At 47.6% G+C, this 9,715-nt stretch overlaps 1 protein-coding gene across 1 annotated transcript in view; it reads left to right on the top strand.

Annotated features, from left to right (window-relative positions):
- The first annotated feature begins 2,044 nt into the window (after positions 1–2,044).
- GRK1 (G protein-coupled receptor kinase 1) overlaps positions 2,045–9,715 on the top strand; it is a 28,848-nt gene continuing 21,177 nt past the window's right edge. Inside the window, exon 1 of the mRNA XM_063138646.1 lies at positions 2,045–2,103. The gene's annotated coding sequence lies outside the window, so the exon portion shown is untranslated. The remainder of the gene's footprint in view (positions 2,104–9,715) is intronic.

Here is a 9,715-nt window from a genome sequence, read left to right as displayed (position 1 = left end):
CCCTCTATTGTATCTGGTCACTCTAGTATAGCTGCTGCAGCCTGAACTGTTGTGATGAAGAGGGCATTTCACCAGGTGCAGCATGCATATAAAGGACACCTGCTGAAATTCCCTTTTCTAGACAACTGTTAAAGATACAGGAGCCCAGTCCTCTTTATATGGCCACCTTAGGCGTGGTCATTTGGTGAATTCTGGAGGGCTGGGTTGGGACCCCAGCTCTGAAGTTCACCCCTTAGTCCATAAGCCAAATTGCACTGAAGACCACAGGTCGTTGGCAAATTTCGAATCCAAGTCACTGGATACTTGGAAGAGCAGTTGTGGAGCGAGGTTCAGGGGTTGGTTCACAAATTGCGCGTTAGTGCAGCAGCTGAAATTAAAATTAAAGGCAGCAAAAGTTCCATTGGGGGATGGGGGGCCATGCATTTCCCAGAATGCCTCCCTCTTTTGCACTACTACCTCTCCCATCTTCCCCGGTTAGCAGCCTAGGTGGAGCCTTGCCCAGGTTTTCCCAAGACAACTTTGAATTCTTGCTGGGCTGGTTTGGAGGAGTCACCCTGGGAGATGAATTTGACAAATGAGAGAGAAATGGGGTCAGGAACAAGAAAGGCCTGGAGAAATCCCTGTGTGTGCGTGTGTGTGTGTGTTCTGATGTTAACACTTCAGGGTACATCTACTGCAGTCAACCTGCATGGTTATGCTGCTAGCCTTGGGGCCTTTAGTGTAGCAGTCGTACAACCAATAGTATCTCTAAAGTGGCCTTCTGCAACCTAGGGGCCTCCAAATGTGTTAGACTATAACTCCCAGAATCCCCCAGCCTGGGGATTCTGGGAATTGTAATCCAACACATCTGAAGGCCCCTAGGTTGCAGAAGGCCTCTCTAAAAAAAAACACCAGTAGATTCCCGGGTCCTTCCTAGAGGTGCCTGCTCACCCGAGTTTCTGAGAAGGAAACAGCATTGCAACTAGGGTGGGATAGATAATACCCTGGAAGACAGAAACAAACTTCAAAGGGATCTTGATAGGCTGGAGTGCTGGGCTGAAAACAACAGAATGGAATTTAATAGGGATAAATGCCAAGTTCTACATCTAGGAAATAGAAACCAAAGGCACAGTTACAAGACGGGGGATACTTGGCTCAGCAATACTACAAACAAGAAGGATCTGGGAATTGTTGTAGATCGCAAGCTGAATATGAGCTAACAGTGCGATATGACTGCAAGAAAGGCCAATGCTATTTCGGGCTGCATTAATAGAAGTAGAGCTTCCAAATCACGTGAGGTACTGGTTCCTCTCTGTTCAGCCCTAGTTATGCCTCATCTAGAGTATTGCGTCCAGTTCTGGGCTCCACAATTCAAGATGGATGCAGACAAGCTGGAGCGTGTTCAGAGGAGGGCCACCAGGATGATCAGGGGTCTGGAAACAAAGCCCTATGAAGAGAGACTGAAAGAACTGGGCATGTTTAGCCTGGAGAAGAGAAGACTTAGGGGAGACATGATAGCACTCTTCAAATACTTAAGAGGTTGTCACACAGAGGAAGGCCAGGATCTCTTCTCGATCCTCCCAGAGTGCAGGACACGGAATAACGGGCTCAAGTTAAAGGAGGCCAGATTCCAGCTGGACATCAGGAAAAACTTCCTGACTGTTCGAGCAGTACAACAATGGAATTAGTTCCCTAGGAAGGTGGTGGGCTCTCCCACACTACAGGCATTCAAGAGGCAGCTGGACAACCATCTGTCAGGGATGCTTTAGGGTGGATTCCTGCATTGAGCAGGGGGTCGGACTGGATGGCCTTGTAGGCCCCTTCCAACTCCGCTAGTCAATGATTCTAGAACCAGTTTTGCTGCTTCTCTGCCTAAGCCTGCCCCTTCTATGCTCCTGTGCCTCCACAACAGGCAGAAATCCAACAGGTGAATGTTTTCCCCGTCTTGGCACTGCTGGGCTGGGCAAAGCATCACCTGCTGTACTTCTGCCTGGCTAAAGGCAGGCGACGTTCTCCCAGGGGAAATTCGGTTTTGCGGGGGCACCACCCTTCTTCCTCTCCCTAGAGTTCGGTGGAAGCCATCTCGCAGGCTGCGAGCAGACGAACTCGCCTACGGGCTCCCAGGTAACCATCTGCCTTTATTAAGGATGACTGTTTGTCCCTGGAAGGGGTCCAGGCTGGGCCGGGCGCCAGGGTCGAATCCGTCCTCTTCTTCCCCCCTCCACCCCCCCTCCCTTTTCCTTGTGCACCAACCAAAGGCGCTTCTTGGCAGACTGATGCCGGATTATATCAGCCACTGCAGATGTCAAAGCGCCCCCTGGTGACAACAGGAGGAATTGCACCCTGTAAATGGAGACGGGCTATTATTATTTATTATTATTATAAAAATAATAATATAAACATTATTATTATTATTATTAGTAGTAGTAGTAGTAGTAGTAGTATTAGTATTAGTATTAGTATTAGTATTAGTATCTCGCCTTTTGCCCAATACTGGGCCTCAAGGCAGTATTACAAAGTTTAAAACATACATTTTAAAACCTAGGGAAAGAAATGTAAAAAAGTTTAAATTACACAACAAAATCATAAGTCATTAACATAGATGGAGGACCAAATTACTCTCCAAAGGCCTGCTGGAACAAACAAGTTTTAAACTCCCTCTTCATCACAACAGTTAAAGTTGCAGGAGCCCTGCCCTCTTGACCAGAGATACAAAAGAGGACAGGGCTCCCATATCTTTAACAGTTTTATCGGAAAAGGGGATTTCTGCAGGTGTCATTTGTATGCACGCAGTACCTGGGGAAATTCCCTCTTCAGCACAACAGTTAAAGCTGCAGGAGCCCTGCCCTCTTTTGTATCTAGTCAAGAGGGCAGGGCTCCTGCAGCTTTAACTGTTGTGATGAAGAGGAGATTTCACCAGGTTCTCCATATATACAAATGACATCTGGTGGAATTCCCTTTTCTATACAACTGTTAAAGATACAGGAGCCCTGTCCTCCTTTCCATATGGTCACCCTATAAAGGTAACCAAAAAACAACCCTCCAGGGGTCTTAGCATCCCAAGACCCTCGCCCACTTGCCACTTTCTCTCACAAATCCATTTCCATCCCAGCATACTGTACTGGTACTTTTCTGCCAATGTCATTTTGTTTCAATATTGGAAACTCAGTGCTGAAAATTGCACATCATAGCTGATGTGCAATGGCATTAAGGTTTGTTTTTTGACATGCAGTGGCTGTAACAACTGGCAATTTATGAGATTTGATGTGGACTCCTGCCAAAATTAAAACCATCAAGAGGCAGCAGCAAGTACAAAATGCACAAAAGTTTCAAATTCCAGTACATATAATCCTACATTATATGCTTTCAGAAGCCAGGTGAAGACCTTTTTATTCTCCCAGTATTTTAACTGTCTATAAATAAATTTTAACTTGGTGTTTTAAATTTGTAATTTTGCATTGCTGCTGTTTTTATCTGGTTGAGCTTTTATACTGTATTTTATAGTATGGTTTTATACTGTTGTTTTATACTTTGAATGTTTTTAATTTTTGTGAACCGCCCAGAGAGCTCCGGCTATTGGGCGGTATAGAAATGTAATAAATAAATATCAAATTCCCCACTTGAAATGTTGTTGTTTTTAGATCTGAATGTAAAACTGAAAAAAGCTGCTAATTTTAAGCTTTCGCTTCAACTCACTGCGGTTGCCAGCTTTTTAAACTGAATCTGCTTTTGTGCCTTTAAACAGCACCCTAATACACACAACAATAATAGGCAAAGATTTTACTGACACTGAGATTAGCAATGGAAAAAAGTTTTATTTGCCAAATTTTGGTGTGCTGGGCTGCTGAGAGAGGCAGATGGTCAGATCCAGGTGTTTGGGGGTTTTTTTCTTTCTTTTTTAAAAAGGCAACCTTATAACCACTTAGAATGCTTCTACTCCTAGATCTCGGGGGAAGACCCGGGCAATCTGGGCTCCTTCCCTAAGTCAATGATTTTTGACTGCTGGATTAGTCTCAAAAGCATAGGAGATGCAATGTAGGTAAAATCCCATTTTCTGTTTGACCAACTGAGTGTGGCAAGAAAAGTGCAAAGTTGGAGTTGCACAGAACTCTATTTCTGCCTGACGAAGAGTTCTGCGAAACCTAAAACCTTGCATACTCGCACACTGATTTCAGGCAGTCGCTATTAAAAGATGCAGTTTTGTGTTTCCTAGTTTAAAGTGTGTGTGTATCTGGGGTTACAATCAAACAACTCCGGTTTACAGTTCCCCAGAACGTGGCCCGACTCCAAGATCGAATCCCTGGGTTGTGGGAACGTTTTAGAATCGCCTGCAGAGTAACAAATGCCCTTTGACTCTTTGACAAAGCAATAGGGATTGCCATAATTACCTCTGACAGGTTGCTGCTGTGTCTCCTGCCCCCACCCCGCCCGCCACCTCCTGCTTTCCAGCCCTGACTTGGCACAGAGGTGGGGTGGGGGGGAGCTAATCTTAGCCTGGGAGGATTGAAGCAACCCACCCCCACCCCTGCTAATTCCCACTGCTGGGTGTTCTCCGGATGCAGCCTGACACTTGGTACCCAGCGCCTGCCACACGGTGAGGGGCGTGGGGTGGGGGGAGCACAGGGCCCCCCCAACTGAAGCACCTTTGTGTTCTGCAGCACCTGAAAGGTGAGCACTTCACCGATTCCTCTATTCTTTTGTGGGGATGGTGTGCGGGCCGTGGGGGGGGGAGGTTTGGGGACAACCTTGAACTGTGTGTTTTTGGAGAGTGGTTTGGCAGGTGGGCACTGCGGAGAGAAAGCAGGGCGCAAAGCGGCAGGTTTTTTTGGGGGGTGGCCCCTGTGGAAAGGAGAAAGGGAGGAATTGGGGGCGGTGTCCGCTTAAAGCGGTCCTCCTTAGGTCAGGTGTATAGGTAAGGCAGGGGCCATTAATGCAGTCAGGTGAAATGATGAGAAGCCGGACAGGGAGTTGCACAGATGCATGGGTGTATTGGGGTGGGATGTACTGAAGGCATCGCTTGAAGGAGTGAAAAGTCAAGGGTAGGAGCTGAAATAAGGAGCACCCCAGACTTGCAGTGGGGAGCAGAAGGCCGAATGTGTCGAGTTTTGGAGGGGAATCCAATGAAAACATACTTTAAAAAGAAGCTTTCGTTGCAAATAATAATAATGAAATGAAACAAAAAGGTCCTACTCAGTTATCAAGGGTTCTTCGTTCACACTTTATGGTTTGTGGCATTTATTTTTAATTTAAAATATTTCTAGGCCACCTCGCAGGGCAGAAGCCCTCCCAAGGGGTTCTTTCATTCCAGCCAGTGGTACAGCTAGGAGCAGACTCCAGGATCCGCCCCCCCCCCCAAATGACCACCTAGAGAGGAGCTGGAGGGGATGTCGGCAACAGGGGAGCAGATGCAAACTCCATGTGATTCCTGTAGTCATGATGGCACTATGAGTTCAGTGGGCTTAAAATGCAAAACTGCACATGCCCAGAGGTTGTGTTCCTTTTTTAAAATAAAAAATAATTTTGATCGGGGTTGGCGAATACCCTTAACACGCTGGGAATGGAGCGGCAGTTGTGAAGCATGGAATGGCTTTGGTGAGGGGAGGGAAATGTGGGCTGTGGGCTTCATAACTGAAATGATACACGTGGGCATTAAAAGCACCCCCCCCAAAAAAAACCATTAAGTCTAGGCAGTGGAGAAAACAACATCTAAAGTTCTGACTGAAACCCGGAACGTATTCACTACCCCCAATGATCTCAGAGCTGCCAGCCTCCAGGATTTATGACCTTGCTGGCAAGTTTTCCCCAAGTAAGCCTGTCGTTTGGAGGAGTTGCCGATGGAGGCCCTTTGGGTGCATTGGAGTGCAAGGAACTCAGTGGTGCCTGGTTAGCAATTGGAGAAGCGAGTTCAAATCTAGACAAGGGAGAGGAAAACAGGGAACACCAGGAGATGGTGCTTCCCCCCCCCCTCGTGGAAAGGAAGGAGAACCCTGCAAGTGAGTGAAATCTGAAACAGGCCATTTCCTTAGGGTTTGAGGTAGTTTAAAATGTGCTTTTCGATGGACCTGTATTGTTTTGGGAAACTTTCCTTACACCCTCGGTGGGCAGGGAGTAGGCGGCAGATCAGTGCAGTGTAAGGCATTCTATGGGCTATTTCAGCTGATGGAGGATTAACAGATGAAATAAAATTCACTTTTTTAAAAGCATGGTTCTTGGGAAGTCCCCCCAAAGAAGCCTTGAGGCTTCCAGGTGTATTATTAACGCAGTTTGTCACTTGGGCGCTCAGAACTGTGTAGAACAGTTTTGTAGATGTTAAGATGGATCAACCAGTTGGGTGGCACAGAATGGGGCTGGATTGGGTCGGCGGAGGTGCAGGATCCCTCCGTAATATTCCTCCAAATGGAAAGAGAGGAAGAGATGCCGGTTCCATTACCCCATATTGGCAGTGGGGGAGCGGGAGAGAGGGATGGCTGAGCCATGGGGTTTTGGGTGGGTGGTAGGAAGACGGTAAGAGGCAGGAGGAATTGCAGGTGACACGGCAGAGCGCACGAAAAGTGGCAAGAAAGAAGAGGAAGCAATAGGTAGCCAGGTACGTCTCCCCTCTGCCAGCCCTCTGCTTCATAGAATCATAGAACAGTAGAGTTGGAAGGGCCCTCTAAGGCCATCAAGTCCAACCCCCTGCTCCATGCAGGAATCCACCCTAAAGCATCCCTGATAGGTGGTTGTCCAGCTGCCTCTTGAAGGCCTCTAGTGTGGGAGAGCCCACCACCTCCCTAGGTAAGGGATTCCATTGTCGTACTGCTCTAACAGTCAGGAAGTTTTTCCTGATGTCCAGCCGGAATCTGGCTTCCTGTAACTTGAGCCCATTATTCTGTGTCGTTTGCCAATTCTTTCAAAGTTCGCATGCGTTTAAATGAATTTGCCCATGCTAATTTGTTTAGTGTTTAAAAAAAAAGAAAAGAAAAGAGAGGAATATTTATCAACCACTCTTCAGACAAGATCTCAGGACACTGTGTGTGATCAGCGTAGCCAAAAGGGTCGTCAAATCATCATGGACTCTTTTGCTCTTCTTGGGGCTCTGAAACATTTCACATGTTCATACGGATGTTTGCCAGTGTGGTGTAGTGGCTAAAATGTTAGGCTGGGAGTCGGGAGATCCGGGTTCTAGTCCCCACTCGGCCATGAAAACCCACTGGGTGACTTTGGGCCAGTCACAGACTCTCAGCCCAGCCTACCTCACAGGGTTGTTGTTGTGAGGATAAAATGGAGAGGAGGAGGAGGATTATGTAGGCCGCCTTGGGTTCCTCGGAGGAAAAAAAGGCAGGATATAAATGCAATAAATAAATAAATAAATAAATACAGATGTTTCACCAGCGGTTCTATTGTTGGAAGAGCTGAATGCCCTCATCACCCCTGTTGTGCCGCTCCTGTTCGTTTTAGTTAGGCCTAGGACAGCTCCGGTGGATCATGCCCCCTGCACTCCAATGAGTTACCTCTCTATTTCTGCGTCTTCCACCCCTTATGGAACCCCAAATCTGCCACCTCTCCTTGCTTCTTGGTAAGACCTCTTCAGATGGGGCATTGCGGCTTTGATCCTTCTGGGCAGAAATAGCCTGTGCAGAGCGACTTTTGCTTACTGCAAGGGAGCAAGGAGTGAGCAGCCTCTCTGGTTCTCAGTAGGGGTGGAAAGAAATGCACAACGGATTCAAATGAGTTGGGAATTCTATGAATCCAAATCACGGATTCATAGAATCATAGAATAGCAGAGTTGGAAGGGGCCTACAAGGCCATCGAGTCCAATCCCCTGCTCAAGGCAGAAATCCACCCTAAAGCATCCCTGACGGACGGTTGTCCAACTGCCTCTTGAAGGCCTCTAGGGTGGGAGAGCCCACAACCTCCCTAGGGAACTGATTCCATTGTCGTACTGCTCTAACAGTCAGGAAGTTTTTCCTGATGTCCAGCTGGAATCTGGCTTCCTTTAACTTGAGCCCGTTATTCCGTGTCCTGCACTCTGGGAGGATCGAGAAGAGATCCTGGCCCTCCTCTGTGCAACAGCCTTTTAAGTATTTGAAGAGTGCTGCCATGTCTCCCCTCAATCTTCTCTTCTCCAGGCTAAACCTGCCCAGTTCTTTCAGTCTCTCCTCAAAGGGCTTTGTTTCCAGACCCCTGATCATCCTGGTTGCCCTCCTCGGAACACGCTCCAGCTTGTCTGCATCCTTCTTGAATTGTGGAGCCCAGAACTGGACACAATACTCTAGATGAGGCCTAACCAGGGCCGAATAGAGAGGAACCAGGACCTCACGTGATTTGGAAGCTATACTTCTATTAATGCAGCCCAAAACAGCATTTGCCTTTCTTGCAGCCATGTCGCACTGTTGGCTGATATTCAGCTTGCGATCTGAATCCCTGGCCCAAAGTAGGGTGGCCCTGTACGAATCGTCAAAAAGGAAGGTCAAAAGAGGGCAGTGATTTGCATAATATTTGCTAATTTATACGTATGTGTAGAGATGCAAATGGAGAAATTATTGTTATAAGTTTAATAGAAATACAGTGTACATCTCATCCTAACGTGGAAGACTGACCAGGAGTCTTGGATGTCTACCTGTTCAGTCTGCTGTCCAGATGCAAAGTGTTCATGAACAAGAGCCCTTATGATTCTTTATCTTTAACTCAGACTTGGACAAGGACGCCCTTTAAGAAGAAGATGGTGTCATATACAGGCCAATCCTCTGTACCGGAGGACACCCAGACACCCTAGGATACAATAGGGAAATCTCCCAGAACACCTTTGCAAGCACACTTTGGGTGCAAAAGAAAATGAGCAACTGGTGTGTCGGACAGCCGCCATCTTAGCCCGGACTCCAACGCTTAGAAGGGAACTTTTCCCATAAGCCTTTGTGAGAGCAACCCAGTGGGAGGCCTCATTCGAGGAGGCAATCCCATGACCGGATCCTGTAGCGTGTCCCCCCGGAGAGGGCGTGAGCCACACTTAGGCCATCAAAGCTGCTTACGGTGGGGATTATCGAAGGTTTTGCTGGATGGACCCTAATGGGATTGGACAGGTCGTTCCCCACTGCCACGCGCCTTGAGAGGGGCAGCTGGTTTCCTCTTTCCCCGCTCCGGCCTTGCCAAGGTGGCCCACGGGGTGTCAGGATGGGCACGTGAGGCTCTCGGTCACACAAACAGCCAGGCCGTTTCAGGCAACGCTCGGAAATGGGCCGTGCTTATGTAGGGTGACCACATGAAAAGGAGGACAGGGCTCCTGTACCTTTAACAGTTGTATTGAAAAGGGAATTTCAGCAGGTGTCATTTGTATATATGGAGAACCTGGTGAAATCCCCTCTTCATCACAACAGTTAAAGCTGCAGGTGCCCTGCCCTCTTTTAAATCGGGTCACTGTAGCATAGCTCCTGCACTTTAAATGTTGTGATGAAGAGGGAATTTCGCCAGGTGTGACATGCATACAAATGACATCTGCTGAAATTCCCTTTTCTAAGCAACTGTTAAAGATACAGGAGCCCTGTCCTCTTTTTCATATGGTCACCCTAGCTTATTCTGACTGATTTCCAAAAGCAATAGGCCGGCCTTGTTCCGTATGTGTTGGATTACAATGCCCAGGATGCTGGGGGATGCTGGGAGTTATAGTCCAAAACACCTGGCGGGCACCAAGTGGTGAAAGTCTATAACAGGCCCAGTAGCCAGAAAGGTTATAAACAAACAACACGCTTGGGTGTCCATT

This window comes from Elgaria multicarinata, chromosome 11, assembly GCF_023053635.1.
Source record: "Elgaria multicarinata webbii isolate HBS135686 ecotype San Diego chromosome 11, rElgMul1.1.pri, whole genome shotgun sequence".
NCBI classification, from domain to species: domain Eukaryota; kingdom Metazoa; phylum Chordata; class Lepidosauria; order Squamata; family Anguidae; genus Elgaria; species Elgaria multicarinata.
This window is presented reverse-complemented; position numbering and strand designations above follow the sequence as displayed.